Source organism: Cervus canadensis, chromosome 14, assembly GCF_019320065.1.
Source record: "Cervus canadensis isolate Bull #8, Minnesota chromosome 14, ASM1932006v1, whole genome shotgun sequence".
Lineage (NCBI taxonomy): Eukaryota > Metazoa > Chordata > Mammalia > Artiodactyla > Cervidae > Cervus > Cervus canadensis.
This window is the reverse complement of record NC_057399.1, coordinates 61,802,102-61,818,263: the sequence shown is the minus strand read 5'-3', so window position 1 is coordinate 61,818,263 and position 16,162 is coordinate 61,802,102. Positions and strand designations below refer to the sequence as shown.

The 16,162-nt window shown below is 45.0% G+C and overlaps 1 protein-coding gene across 4 annotated transcripts in view; it reads right to left on the bottom strand.

Annotated features, from left to right (window-relative positions):
- The window catches only part of SH3RF1 (SH3 domain containing ring finger 1), a 154,364-nt gene that overhangs the window by 111,942 nt on the left and 26,260 nt on the right, over positions 1-16,162 (bottom strand). The gene's annotated exons all lie outside the window — the stretch shown is intronic.

Sequence of the window (16,162 nt, the reverse complement as noted above, 5' to 3'; positions counted from 1 at the left end):
ATAGGTTTGAACAACCGAAATTTATCATCTTACAGTTCTGAGGTCAGAAGTTCAAAGTGGATCTCGATGGGCTCATTTAAGTCAAGTGTAGACAAGACTGCAGTCCTCTCTGAAGGCTCCAGGTAAGACCCACCCTCTGACCTTTACCCCCTTACATACGGAGGTCACTGGTTTATGGGTCTTTCATCCAACTCAGAGGAGGAGAAGAGGCTGGAGTGCTTCTTATGTGGCCTCACTCTGACCTTCTCTGCTGCTCTCCTCGTTCTAAAGGCCCCTGGGCTCCACTGAACCCATCTGGGCACTCCTGGGTCATGTCCTCAGCTCAGGAACAGCTGATTAGCAAGCTTAATCCCACCTGTGGTCCTAATTCCTCTTTGCCACGTGACAACATATTCACCAGTTCCAGGATTAGGAGGGGGTCAGTGCTCTGCCTCCAACAGTGTGTAATCATCTGTTAGTACATAAGGGCTTCCCAGGTGGCAGGTGGTAAAGAGTCCACCTGCCAACGCAGAGACACAGGACACTCGGGTTCGGGTTGGGAAGATCCCCTGGAGAAGGAAATGGCAACCCACTCCAGTATTCTTGCCTGGAGAATCCCATGGACAGAGGAGCCTGGAGGGCTACAGTCCATGGGGTCCCAAAGAGTCCATGACTGAGCAACTGAGCACTTAAGTACACATACTATTTTATTTTTACATATAAATACATAGACATAGAGCAGAGTCTCTCTCTCCCTCCCTCCCTCTCTCACACACACAAACAAATTCTTTGGATTTCCTGCTTCAATTCATGAGTTCTAGACTAACTCTCTGAATAATTCCACAAATATCTCTAGAGTTTTGTAGTGCTAAAATTTTATCTTTTTTCTTGAAAGAAATTTCAGATGGTTCCAAGTGTACAATCTAGAAGATACCTTCACTTTGAGTTAAAAAAATAATAATAATAAAAGTATGATAGCCCCCATGAAAGAGCTCTTTCATCACAAAGTGTTTTATACCTGCTACACACACATTTCAGGACATATTCCACAGAAGATTCTAAGGCTCCTGTAGAAGGCAGGTTAACCCATGGTTACACTTGCATTAAGTTAATTTTACTTTACCTCAAAAGAGTGAGTTTCTCCAGAAACCCTCAAGGCCTCCTTTCAGTTAACCAAAGAGGTCTGAGCGTTCGCTCACCTGTCACTGCTTTCCAACAAAAATAAATCACAATTTAATTCTAATCTCAATTGCAGGAAAATGGACTCGCCTTCTTTTGTTTATTTTTTTAATCAAAGGAAATGGATTCATATTTGCAATTCTCCCTCTTTTATTAAATGAATAGACTTGCACAGAATAATTAAAATATGTGAATTGAGTTAAGAATAGGTTTGTCAAACTCAGTTCAATTCTCTAATACTTCTGTTGGTCACTTTCTTTAAATAAGCATCAGAGGAGCAGCTTCTGAGTCTTCTAAAGAGCAATTTTAATAATAATTTACTCTAAAATAATGACTTTTTTGTTTCCCAAATTGACTGTGTTTCTTGGAACACTTGGAAATAAAAACTGGTATATCTCAGAAAAAAAAAAATCCTAAAGGAAATCAATCCTGAATATTCATTGGAAGGACTGATGCTGAAGCTGAAGCTCTAATACTTGGGCCACCTGATGCGAAGAGCTGCTTCACTGGAAGATTAAAGGCAGGAGAAGGGTGTGACAGAGGATGAGATGGTTGGATAGCGTCATCAACTCAATGGACATGAGTCTGAACAAAGTCTGGGAGATGCTGAAGGACAGGGAAGCCTAGAGTGCTGCAGTCCATGAGGTCACAAAGAGTCAGACACAACTGAGGAACTGAACTGAACTGATGTTTGGGAAAGGATGTATATATTATTCTCTTTTAGAGGGTCGCCAATACACATTAACTGTTTAAAATTTACACATCCCAAAGCACTGACAGCTCTAAGAGCTCAACCTCACTGCTCTCAGAAATGTTTTCCTAACACCCTTGTGACTAACCAGGGCCGAGACAGGAGAATGAGAACATCATAGGGCATCACTCACCACGCGCCCAGAGCAGACTCATCACACGTGGAAACAAACCAGCCCCAGCTCAGCCCATGAGAGTTTATGGGATCTATTTGTAAATATCAAGTGTATAATCAATACCAAGTTGAAGCTAGGATTAAGATTAACTTGAAACAACACAGCTATGAAAATGTACTGTAGCCTCTAATTGTATTTATATGGATAGGTCATTTAAAATCAACAATGTTCAACTCAAGATGGCTTTAAATGATCCACGTCTAAACAAACCATACCATGTTTATAAATAGTCAAAATACATCTTACTCAAAATGCTGGCCTTCAAACAGAGCCATGGAGGTTCTATCCACTGTGTATAAGCAACAGATTCATAAAAGGCATTCCACAGGCTATTTTTTTCCTGCATCTACTGAGTTAAAAAGAATATTCAATGAAAATAAACTGAAGTTAATTTATAAGAGATGTGGAATTGCTTTTAAATGTTTCTCAGCCTGTTTTTCAATAAAAGTCTAGAAATATTTCCATCTAAACTAAAAATCTCACCTTTAATCACCTGATGGCTCAGAAGGTAAAGAACCTATCTGCAATGTAGAAAACCCACGTTCAATCCCTGGGTAGGAAAGATCCCCTGGAGAAGGAAATGGCTACCCACTCCAGTATTCTTGCCTGGAGAATCCCATGGACAGAGGAGCCTGTCGAGCTACAGTCCATGGGATCACAAAGACACAACTGAGTGACTAACACTTTCACTTTCAATCTTAAGATAGTAACTGTTCAAATATCAGTGACTCTCATTAAAAAAAAATTCTATACATGAGATCTACTTCTTGAAGTTTACAGTCATTAAGTAGAAACAATATACTAGGCTCAACAGGTTAAAAACACAGTCTTTGGTCAATGAGCCACCTGCTACGAGAGATGCTGAGACAGAGTGTGAAGACCACAAGCTTGGAGCCTGGGTGGATGAGCCGCTTGCCCTGGGCTTGCTCATCTTCCCAGCACCCACATCTCTTCATTAACAAACGGGAGAGGCAAGGATATAGGGATAACGTGGACGCACTGAGAACAGCCCCACACAGGGCTTGCAGCAAATGTATGCTGTCTCTACATTCCTGCTGTCCTCATGACACTGCAGTCATGCTTGCTGCACCAAATTTGAGAAAATAAACCCCTAATCCGCTCAAGATTCTTACCTGCCCAGGTTAGCTTTTCCCCAAAGCTATGACAGGATACTCACTCCTCCTCCAGTGACCCGTAAGTGCCAACTACCACTTCCGTTCCCATCAGAGTCCTGAACAACTGACATCTTTTTCTACTTCTGCCTGGACCATCTCTCTTCAATTATTGCTTCTTTCAACTATATTCATCAATTACTCATTACCTCTCAGGCACCGTTTGACTTCAGAAATATAAAGATATATAAGCATCAGGTCCTTTCTTTAAAAACCTGTTAGTGTAGAAGGAGAAAAAGTGGGGGGAAAAATGTTTTTCAATAGTTTTTAAAAATTCCAGAATGGAAATATATCCAAAACATAGTACATATATTATTGACAAAAGAGAGGGCTGGCTTCCTTGCTGACGGGCGGGGGCACGAGGCCAGGGAGACGGACAGGTGGACAGGAGAAGGGAGGCTGTGGGAGGCAGCTTGAACAAAGGCAGAGGTGCAGGCACGCCTCAACCATCTACTCTCAGTGCGAGCTGGAGGAAGGGCATGGCGGGGGTCAGCGACGGGAGGGCTAAGCGGATGGCAGCCCCCCAGCCTGTGGACAGCGCCAGTTCATGGGGCTCTCTGCTCCAGACAGTGGGGGGCTATGAGAGATGCAAGCAGGGGTGTTAGTGCCCAGATCCACATTTGGAAAAGATCACTGTGCCCAACATGAGGAATAAAATAAAGGAAGCAAGAACCAGAAAAAAAAAAACATAGATGAAATCATGGCACGTCATCGTTTCCACCAAGCCTCAGAATTAGATCTCGCCTCCGACAGCAGGGGGCGGACAGGGCGCCCTCACCCCTCCGATGGTGGACACAGAGCCTCAACAGGACCGCATGACAGAGCTGGAACGATGGCGGAGACGGCCCAGGACCCAGGTGTCCTCCTGCCACTGCCCTCTCCTCTCCAGCCCTCGGAGTTAAGATCAAACGGCAGCTGTGCTTCACACTACGTCCCTGGAGTGGCTGGGGCATATGAACTCACCTGGGCCAGATACCTTTCAGCTGAAACAGCACCACACGACATCACAGTGATGCCCAGTGACGCTGCTGGACGAGCGTGGGAACCCTGTGCTTCAGTCCTGAAAGTTGGCTGCGCCAAGGCATGTTCACATTCATTGCTGATCTGCTCCGACACCCAGTAAGATTCATGCCCATCAAATAATCACACAGCACTGCAACTCTGAGTATGACAGAACCTAAGAGTCTGCTGATCAATGGTGGAGACTGCCTGCATGTAAATATTAAGCCCTAACACAGAGCGTGCGTGCATGCTAAATCTCTTCAGTCGTGTCTGACTCTCTGTTATCCCATGAACTGCAGCCCACCAGGCTCCTCTGTCCATGGGATTTCCCAGGCAAGAATACTGGAGAGGGTTACCATTTCCTCCCCCAGGCCATCTTCCTAACTTAGAGATCGAACCCAAGTCTCCTGAGGCTTGGGCATTGCAGACGGATTCTTCACCACTGAGCCACCAATACAGAGCAGATTACAGCAACACTGGATGCTCTGAGTAAACGGGATGATCTGCCTAATTTAATATTCTGGTCATCTGGAAGGTAATTAAGTCTGTGCATTACACCGTTTCTAAAGAATCAGAATAAAATAACTTAAATGGCCCATCAGCAGATGAATGGATAAGGAAGCTGTGGTACATTTACACCATGGAATATTACTCAGCCGTTAAAAAGAATTCATTTGAACCAGTCCTAATGAGATGGATGAAACTGGAGCCCCTTATACAGAGTGAAGTAAGCCAGAAAGATAAAGAACATTACAGCATACTAACGCATATATATGGAATTTAGAAAGATGGTAATGATAACTCTATATGCAAAACAGAAAAAGAGACACAGAAATACAGAACAGACTATTGAACTATGTGGGAGAAAGTGAGGGTGGGATATTTCAAAAGAACAGCATGTATACTATCTATGGTGAAACAGATCCCCAGCCCAGGTGGGATGCATGAGACAAGTGCTCGGGCCTGGTGCACTGGGAAGACCCAGAGGAATCGGGTGGAGAGGGAGGTGGGAGGGGGGATCGGGATGGGGAATACGTGTAAATCTATGGCTGATTCATATCAATGTATGACAAAACCCACCGAAATGTTGTAAAGTAATTAGCCTCCAACTAATAAAAAATTAAAAAAAAAAAAAAAAACTTAAATGTTAAACCATACTCAATATGATTGTTCATGGTCTTCATTCTCACCGCTAATGGTAACTGGAGCTTAGTGAAAGCTAACCACAGGCCAGGTGCTCTTATAAGTGTTGATCTGCTACGCTCTTCACCTCTTTCACTTGCTGATAAACAAGAAATGTCATTTTAAATCATGAAAAACATATCTGGTTACTTTAGTTTTGTGTGTGTGTGTGTGTGTGTGTGATTTGGCTTCTGGAAAAATGAAAGTTCTGTATTTCACCACAATAATTCATGGTCTGATTTTCCTCATAGCCTCCAGATAATCAGCAGCTTAATCAGCAATCTACCTCCGTCTGCCCCACTATCTCACAGGACCACTCCTCTTTCATACTTGTCGGCTCTGCCCTTCCAAGCTGACATTTCATTAAGGAACATAATTACAAATCTAGCTTTCAGGTAAGCCCAAGGGTTTTCACTCTCCTCCATTTCTCTATCTTCACCCTTGCCCAGAACCACTCTAAAACGTCTCCAGTCCCTGTTGAGTAACCCATCTGCTCACCCATCCTGTGCTCTGAGACCATCTCTGCCACCCTGATCCTAAGTCACCCTAACACTGAGAAGCAAGCCTGCTCGTTGTGCTCTGAGACCCCCTCCGCCACCCCGATCCTAAGTCACCCTAGCACTGGGGAGTAAGCCTGCTTGCTCTGCTGTGAGACCCCCTCCGCCACCCTGATCCTAAGTCACCCTAGCACTGGGGAGTAAGCCTTCTTGCTCTGCTCTGAGACCCCCTCTGCCACGCCGATCCTAAGTCACCCTGGCACTGGGGAGTAAGCCTGCTTGCTCTGCTCTGAGACACCCTCCACCACCCCGATCCTAAGTCACCCTAGCACTAGGGAGTAAGCCTTCTTGCTCTGCTCTGAGACCCCCTCCGCCACCCCGATCCTAACCCTGGGGAGTAAGCCTGTTTGTTGCTGCTGCTGTTTTCCCATGCTTACCTCACTCTGCCAGACCCGAGCAGTCAGTCCACCTAAAGACCCTGGAAACGCAGAGTCCTCACCCAAACCACTCCAGAGTAAAACTCGCAAGGCCGAAGGTTTTACTGTCCCTCCTCTACTCACGAGACGCCAGTAGTACCATGTTCCTCTGTCAAGGATGTAAAGGTCCAGACGCTGCTGGACATCTGTCCCTGGGGACAAGACCGCTCCCTGGACCACCGCTGCTCCAGAGCTTACACGCCAGACCGCTCACTTGGGTTTCCACACTTGCATTCTCACTCACTGATTTCCTGGTTGCATATCTGATAATTAAATCAAGTTCTTTCACGTTCTATTCTTAACACATTATTGACCCAGAGATTTTTGCAGAAATTAATGCCTGTGGCCAGAGACTTGTCATGTAAGTGAATATTGAAACATCTCTGGTCAATAACCTTTGGGCTGAGGTATTAATTAATATGTTTCTGGTCAATGAGTTGTTAAGATAGGACTCCACCTCTAACCCTACCGTGGGAAACAGGACTCAGAGCAACACTTCCCTAATTCTTGATGAACACAAAGGAAATTTATGAGCACAAAATTATAAACACTGACAAGCATCCATGCATCAGTATAACCTGGCTTCAATGGCACACAGATGCCCTCACAGGCCAACCTGGCCATTAGACTTTTCCTTATAGTTTTAGAGATGTCATCTACTCTGTGGCACAACGAAGTTCATAACAAAAAATAGCAGCTAAGAGTTACTCAACATGCACTCTGAGTGCCACACTGGCTATTCTAACAGCAGTACAGACACACAGCTTTAAATGACACAGTGACTCTGTACGATAGGTGCTACTGCTAATCCCATTGAAATAGGAGACGATTAAAGCACAGAGTGCTTAAGTAACTTACCCGAGACCACACAGGAAATCTGCAGCAATCCAAGCAGCCTAACTCCAGAGTCCATGTTCCTACCACCCCTGCTTCTCCACCTCTTGTAGAGAAGCACATCATATCAATAATTACAACTCATATGGTAGGGGGAGTTTACTTAATTTCTTCCAAGGACACGTCCTCTGTGTCTTAAGTGACAAAACCGTCATGGACACCGTCAGGCCACCCGCTGTACACTCCGCACGGTTGTGGGCACTGTGTGGTCACTATGCTGGGGCAGAGGCTGGATCCCCACCTGCTAGTTGCCAGGCTGCTCACAGACTCCTCTGCCCCACCCTCTGGGGCTGTGCCCCCCACGCCTTCAAGCGGGGCAGGGCCCAGCAGAGGTTCGGACCACAGACTGTAAGCACGAGTGAAATGTGTCACTTTCAGGGGGAGGTGGGATGAGGGGGGATTTTGCAAGGCAGAGCCTGGCTGGCGTCCCCGCCTAGAAGCAGGAGCTCAGACGGAGCCTCTGTGGTCCTAGGGCTCTGGGGGACCCCAGGCACAGGCCCCGCCCCCAGCCCCCCACTGGGCCCATGGCACGAGTGAGCAGTGAGTGTGGTCATGAGGCGCCCTCAGACAGCTGTCACCAGACAATGAGTTGTCTGTCACCAGTCATGGCTGAGCCTGCCCTCAGTGACACCCTCGCTCACCAGCTAAGGGGCCCTCACCTGATCACTCTGCTCATGGGATTAGAGATTCAGCATGCAAACACCTGGTGATTCACCCTCTATTTCCTCCCACACGCCGGCCACCTTGCCACCAGGGCCGAGGGGATTCACAACACGGCGAAGAGATGTGCAAACATGTACCCCATACCTTGCCACTCTAAAAATAAAATGTTAAATACACAGACTCAAAAGGTAACACATAATTGACCACATGGAGGTTTCTCAAAAAATTAAACATAAAGTAGCCATATGATCCTGCAATTCCACTCCTGGGTATGTGTCCAAAAAAGACAAAAATGCTAATTCAAAAAAACACACGTGCCCCAGTGTTCACAGCAGCGCTATTTACAGTAGTTAAAACTTGGCAGCAACCTTGGCTTCCATCAGCAGATGAAGGGATAAAGCAGCTGTGGTGCATGCATACAATGGAGTATTACTTGGCCATAAATAAGAGTGGAGCAACGCCACTTACAGCAACGTGGAGGGACCTAAAGAGTGCCATTACTAAGAGGAGTCAGTCAGAGAAAGACACATACTGTGTGGTACCACTTACATACGGAATCAAGAAACTACAACAAACTAGTGAATAAAACAAAAAAGAACCAGACTCGCTGTTCTTTTCTTCACAGAGAAGAAACTAATGGTTACCAGTAGGGAAAGGGAAGGCGGGAGGAGCGATTTGGGGTGGGGAATTAAGAGGCACAAATTTAGTTATAAAATAATTTGCAAGGCTACACTGTACAATGTGGAAACAGTCAATATTTAATAATAACTATAAATGGATTATAACCTTTTAAAAATGTGAATGACTGTATTGTACACAGGCTTCCTTTGTGACTCAGCTGGTAAAGAATCCACCTGCAATGCGGGAGACCTGGGTTTGATCCCTGGGTTGGGAAGATCCCCTGGAGAATGGAAAGGCTACCCACGCCAGTATTCTGGCCTGGAGAATTCCATGGACTGTATAGTCCATGGGGTCGCGAAGAGTCAGACACGACTGAGTGACTTTCACTTGCGGGTTGTACACCTGTAACATTCTGGCAACCCCATGGGCTGTAGCCTGCCAGGCCCCTCTGTCCATGGGATTCTCCAGGCAAGAATACTGGAGTGGGTTGCCATTTCCTCCTCCAGGGGATCTTCCCAACTCGGGATCAGACCTGCATCTCTTGCCTTGGCAGACAGATTCTTTACCACTGAGCCACCAGGGAAGCCCTGTAATGTATAATATTGTACATTAATTATACTTTAACTTTTTTAAAAGAAAATAAATAGAATACATAAAAAAGAAAAGAAAACTGAGTAAACACCCATGATTTCCTCTGGTACATAGTGAGGTGGAAAAAAAAGAAAATGGAAGAGAGATGGTTGTATTTAACCAGTCCAACTCTGCTCCTGCCTTATCCTCTGCCAGTAACACGCATATAAACAAACACAAATACACACACATCCCCTTCTCAATGAGCACACAATCTGCCAGCCAACTAGAGAGTCAACAGAAGGAGCCAAATGTGTGGTGCCAACTGGCTGTGTGCAGCGCACAGTGATTAACGTCTCCTGATGGCGAGAAGCGGGGACAGCATCGGCAGACGGAGGAGGAACGCTGCGACGGGAAGCCAGCCTGGAAGAGGCTCCCGCTGGACACACAGGACGCGTGGCGGGGCCGCATGAGGGCCGCACTTACGAGCATGGAACCTTTCACAGAGCATCATCGTCCAAAGGAGATTCTCATTTACTTAGAAGAAAAGGAGAACCTATTTCCAGAGTGAAAAAGGCTGCCATGCTCATAGGAGTACCCACAACAACCAGCCTGCCACAAACGCAAAGTTCTGAAATGCTTATGAGACACAATTTTGCTAAAGAAAACATAGGGAGACTTTTTTTAAAGGAAGAGAGAAGAACCACGTTTTTAGTATGTATACTAAAAAATACCTTACACTACTGAAAAATAACCTAGTCAGGGGCTAGTGTGATAAAATGTGTATGGAGCTTTACATTTAAGAACAATTTTACTGAGTGTAACCGATTAGCAGTGCTATTGGTTCCAGGTGTACAGCAAAGCAAATCAGGTACACGCACATGTACATCCTCTCCTTTTTAGGCTTTTCCCACATAGGCCATTAGAGTATTGAGTAGAGTTCCCTGTGCTCCCTCCTCTCCGGGGAGAGGGCATCCAAGCTGCAGAAGAGGCTGGACCCCTGGGCCATTGCCCATCTGGGCTAAAGGACTTTCTCAGGTCAGATATGACAGCAGCAAGGCCAGGGATCAGCCCTGGACTCCCTTCACGAGGCACCACTCGCCACCTCGGCTGCCCAGGTTATGGTCCTGGATCTCAGGACTAAATCAAAACTTCCCACTGCAGGGACCCTCAGGTCCACGCGGAACCACCTTGGCTGTGTGAACACTCGGCCAGAGAACCCTGGTCCTGACCATGCTTCCCTCCACCTCACTTTTGCCCCATCAGAGCCTCACTAGCCTCTCGCTTCCTACGTGATTTTCAGGCTATTTAACCATTTCAGGAATAAAGACGGACAGGTTAAGAATCCCCAAGCTGACTCTCTTCTTCTCTACCGTGATGATCCCCTCGCAGCTGTGAAATACCACAGTCTTTCAAGCACCTTCGAAGCTGAGGGCTGTACCCACTGCTGTGCTCGGTCAGGTCTTTATTATTATTACTGTTGGAAACATTTAATTTTGATGACTAGCCCATTAAAACAAAAAGTCTGTCCTGATCACAAACATCTACAGACCAAGCCTGACCCGAGCCAGTTCTTAAACGCTAGACCACACCAGATACACCTGGCTCATCTCAGGAACGCATCAATGATCTTTTTCCTATTCACCTCCATCTTTCAGTGGGATTTTTGCCTTTACAAACCATACCTGGGTTACTGCTTTGGCCATGATTACACCAATAAGGAAGGTTACCAATCGACCTGCTTTGTATAAAGGGCTGTTTCTATGATGTCACACATTTCTGGTAAACCATGAGGGACATCCTGCACCCAGGTGTGCAAGCCACTCTCAGAAAGAAGCTGATGCCCGTGAGGCCAGGCTCAGGGGCTGGAGAGTGGCTGGCGGGTGAGCTCAGAGTCACAAGGGCTGCTCTGAATGCAAAACAGACAGCTGCCAGGAGAACCTTGGAGCCAGTCAACAGGCAAACATGCTTTTTCACTAAATAGCCCTTCACAGACTTTTCCAAAGAAATCAAAAGGCGTCATCCAAGGTTTAAAGCTTCCAACCATTTTAGCAATGTCTGCCTCCATTATCAAACATTTCTATCTCAATGAAATGAGTACAGTCTTTTAAAATACCCTCAGGGAACTGCAAATAATTAACTGCACATTACAACACAAGATCCATCAATGAAAATCTTCTCTTTAAAAATATATAATGAACTCCAACAAGTAAGGCTCACAGAGCACAGACAATTACTCCTGGAATCATAGGATGGTCAACTTTCTGAAGGTCAATTAAAACCTCTCAATGAGTTTTACAATGAACTGAGTTTCACTTGATTATTTAAGGAGGTGGTTTGAGAAACTGCAACTTGGGCCGCCAGCTTGCACGATTCCTCTCCCGCCTACACAGCTGGTGTTCAGCTCTAGCTGGGTGACCAGCTGAGGCCTCACTGAGACAGCATCCCGCTCACTGCAGGGGCCTTGGAAGGGAGTGGGGCCTTCTTCGTAAACATTTCCTTGGAGCTAGAAAATTTTACTGGGGGCTAAAAAAATCCATCTACTCAAAGCTATGGTTTTTCCAATAGTAACGTACAGATGGGAGAGTTAGACCATAAAGAAGGCTGAGCACCAAAGAATTGATGCTTTTGAACTGTGGTGTTGGAGAAGACTCTTGAAAGTAACTTGGACAGCAAGGAATCAAGCCAGACAATCCTAAAGGAGATCAGTCCTGAATATTCATTGGAAGGACTGATGCTGAAGCTGAAACTCCAATACTTTGGCCATCGGATGCAAAGAGCTGACTCACTGGAAAAGATCCTGATGCTGGGAAAGATTGAGGGCAGGAGGAGAAGGGGGTGACAGAGGATGAGATGGTTGGATGGCATCACTGCCTCAATGGACATGGGTTTGAGCAAGCTCCAGGAGTTGGTGATGGACAGGGAGGCCCGGCGTGCTGCAGTCCATGAGGTCACAAAGAGTCGGACATGACTGAGTGACTAAACAACAACAACAAATTTAACGCTATGCCAATGGATCAAGTCTATGTGAAATGGACCCAAGTTTAAACCCTCAAATTAATACAGGAAATGCAGGCTGGATAACACGTAGGAGGAGCTTACATAGATTTTATTCAACAAACACACTACTGAGCACAGGCTGTGAACTTTAGCCCCACTTCTAGCTAGGACTGTCTGGCCTCATCTTGTGGGGGTGCTGTCTGTGCTGTAAGTCACCATCCCCGTGCTAAAGGAGGCGCAGGAGGGCGGGAAGAACCTGAGCACAGGCCTCTGCTAACACGGGCCCCTGAGCTCCACGCACAACACGGAGCAGGCCGGACACGCCGGGCTGGGCCCAGGTCAGCCAGCGGTTCCAGAAACACACCCAAACTGAAAGGAGAACTTGGCTTCTTTCTAAGAGGAAAACTCAAAAGCTGGGGCCGAGAGCCCACAGCAAAGTCACTCAAGTACCTGGGCTGGGGCCGGGAGGCCAGCTCGCTCCACAGCTCTCCGTGCCCACAAAGCCAACCTGTTCTTTGCCCTTAAGGCCAGTCCCTAAATTTGCAACTGGGAAGTTAAAACAGCAGAAAGTGTAACATCAAAAGTTGCTTTTGCAAAATAAGAGATGAAGCTTCAGTTCAATCACATTTCCAATAAAACCTAAAGATATCACATATGAACAATAATATTTATTGTTGTTGTTTAGTCACTAAGTCATGTCTAACTCTTTGTCACCCCATGGACTATATATAGCCTGCCAGGCTCTTCTGTCCATGGGATTCTCCAGACAAGAATACTAGAGTGGGTTCCCATGCCCTCATCAAGGGGATCGAACCCGAGTATCTTGCATTGGCAGGTGGATTCTTTACCACTGAGCCACCAGGGAAGCCTGATAATAATATTTACAGGCTCCAAATATTATAAATACGGTCCCCTTTGGTGGCAAAGGAGGAATGGGATCAAATGTTTTTCTAGTTGAATTAGAAAACTTTTTCTAACAAAGGAGTAAAAATTATGGTAAGTGACTGTTACTCTCTCCAAAAGGGAAATACTCTGCCTAAAGCCATTTTGATCATTAAACCGAGGGATAATTTGATCACAAACATGCAAACGCTTTCTATGAAAACTTTTCTCCTCACACAGACACCTCGCTTGTGCAGTGGCCCAAGTTCTAGTATCTGCATAATCATTTCTATCAAGCAGTAATTTTGGGGTGAAATACCACTTCCAAAATTTTCCTTGTTTCCAAAGTTAAGACAGATTTGAAACCTTCAATCACTGTGTCTTATGAGCAAAGATCTGCATTTATATTTTGGAAGTGTTTTTCCTTACACACTAGCCTAAGAACTTGTTCAAAATACAGATTTCGGAGTGCCAGCCCCAGGAAACCAAAACCAGTGGGTCTGGGGGGGAGGAGGGAGGGAGCAGAAACCTGCGTTTTTAATAAGTACCCTGGCGTTTCTGATCCAGGTGGTCTAGAAAAACAACACCGCAGGGAAGAGTATTCATTTCCGTCAGAGCCCTCTGTCCAGGCTTCAACTCCACTCGTTATTTGATACTTTTTGAACAATCCCTAGTTGAATTAGTGTGTTTCAAGGAGAATCTCTGAGATGTCATTTTCAATGCAACTTCAGAACAACACCAGAAGGCAAAACACAGCAGACAGAGCAAGCGAAAGGGCGAAAGCTCACGTGTTCTCAGTAATCATTTCAAGTTAGAGCTGCATGGGACTGTGGTCATTCTAGGCTGATTCTCTCATTTCAGTCTCTAAGCAATATCTCCAGCACTCCCCTGACTATTGATCTTGTTATCTACATTCTCCAGTTACCTCGTTCAGCTGCAAACTGAGAGGAGGCCTGACATTCAAATCAGCCTTGACAGCCCAGCCCCAGGGATTTCAGAAAATTGCTTTCATGTCCTGAGCTTTTCCTGTTTGAACTTTTTAGAATCAGAATTTATTTCTGATCTTTTATGTCATTGTTTTCCAAAAGATGACTGCAAAAGTCTAGAAGTTCCCACCCAACCACAAATGTAATGCACTGTACGGACTATGGTCAACCCTCATTTTCAAATCGTACATTCAGGTTTTCACTCAAATCACTGAGCTATCCTGGAGATGCCAGGGTCAGTATGCGAAGTCTGTCTCTAGGGTAACCGACTGAAGAGCAGTAAGTGAGGTTCTGAGCTGCATTCCCGCCCACTTCTGATTTAGTAACAGGCTTCCACAGGCTCAACTTATGCTGGGGCCAGCGCTATGTCTCATCTCGAAATTACATGGAATGACGTTTCAGTGGTTGTCCTATTGTTTTTTCAGGCCACTCTATTTGGATTCTTCTTGCTGCTTTCACGCATGACACTTTTTTTTGTCTAATGTTCGCTATTGAGTCATTACATGCAGAGCCCTGCGCGTGCGCATGCACGCACACACACACACACACACACACACACACACACACACACACACTGGGCAGTAGCCTCACTGCCACTTTCAAATTTTTCCATGTGAACTGAGGACTGTAAGTACCCAGTGGCTTAACTGGAAACCTGCAAACCCGCCACACAATGGCCTAGTGCTGACTCAGTAAGAACTTCCTGCTGCTTTTGTAAAAGCTCTTCCCAGTTTTGTTTCGTTTTTTTAAAGCCACTATACAGGCGATCTCTTTCTACCCAATTCTGGAGTTTCACAATACATTGTATTTTTTTTTTTTTTGCCTGTGGACTCAAGAATTCACTATAGTCCCAATGGTAGGATGTCAATCAATCTAAATTCTCCCCACCACAAGTTAATAATTTAAATTCATCTAACAATAAGCAGAATTACTTGAAGGCGAAAGACTAACAACACCTCATGCCCTAACTAAACTAAAAAGCAAATGGGAGTATTTAAGACAGAATAGGGGAAAGCTGTCTAATAAAATAAGACACAGGACAAAATGATGATTTTGTTTATGTTGCACATACTTGACCAAGACATAATGGCCACCCCAGTGCTAAACTTTTCTAAAGTTAATCATTGGTTTTCAGTTCTGCTGTTCAGTTCAGTTCAGTCGCTCAGTCGTGTCTGACTTTGCGACCACATGGACTGCAGCACGCCAGGCCTCCCTGTCCATCACCAACTCCTGGAGTTTACTCAAACCCATGTCCATTGTGTCAGTGATGCTATCCAACTAGCTCATCCTCTGTCGTCCCCTTCCCCTCCTGTCCTCAATCCCTCCCAGCATCAGGGTCTTTTCCAATGAGTCAGCTCTTTGTATCAGGTGGCCAAAGTATTGGAGTTTCAGCTTCAATATCAGTCTTTCCAATGAACACCCAGGACTGATTTCCTTTAGGATGGACTGGTTTGATCTCCTTGCAGTCCAAGGAACTCTCAAGAGTCTTCTCCAGCACCACAGTTCAAAAGCATCAATTCTTTGGCACTCAGCTTTCTTTATAGTCCAACTCTCACATCCATACATGACTACTGGAAAAACCATAGCCTCGACTAGACGGAACTTTGTTGGCCATAACCTGTTAATTCCTTTAATGTCTTTAAATAGTACTATTAATCGGGATGGGGAACACATGTAAATCCATGTCTGACTCATGTCAATGTATGGCAAAAACCACTACAATACTGTAATTAGCCTCCAACTAATAAAAATAAATGAAAAAAATTAAAAAAATAAATAGTACTATTATTGAACAGTCTATTAATAAGAAACAAAAAGGACAGTAAATAAGGCTCTGTGCTAAAATGGTACTGAAATTATAACAAAGCAAAAATGTGTGTTTCCTGGTTTTTAGTAAAGGTGATGCAAAATGCAGGTTCCACATATGAAAAGATGATCAACACACAAGAGGTGAACACAATACTATAAACACAAACATCTATTTAAAAGAATACATTAAACTTTTGCTTTTTTACAAACCAAATTCCTAGACTGCACTAGATGTTAAAAGAATTCCTTATGTTTACCATAACAAGAAGAGTGGTTTTGTTTCCAAGATTAAAGAATAAACTTCTCAAACTCCAACTGTTCAGC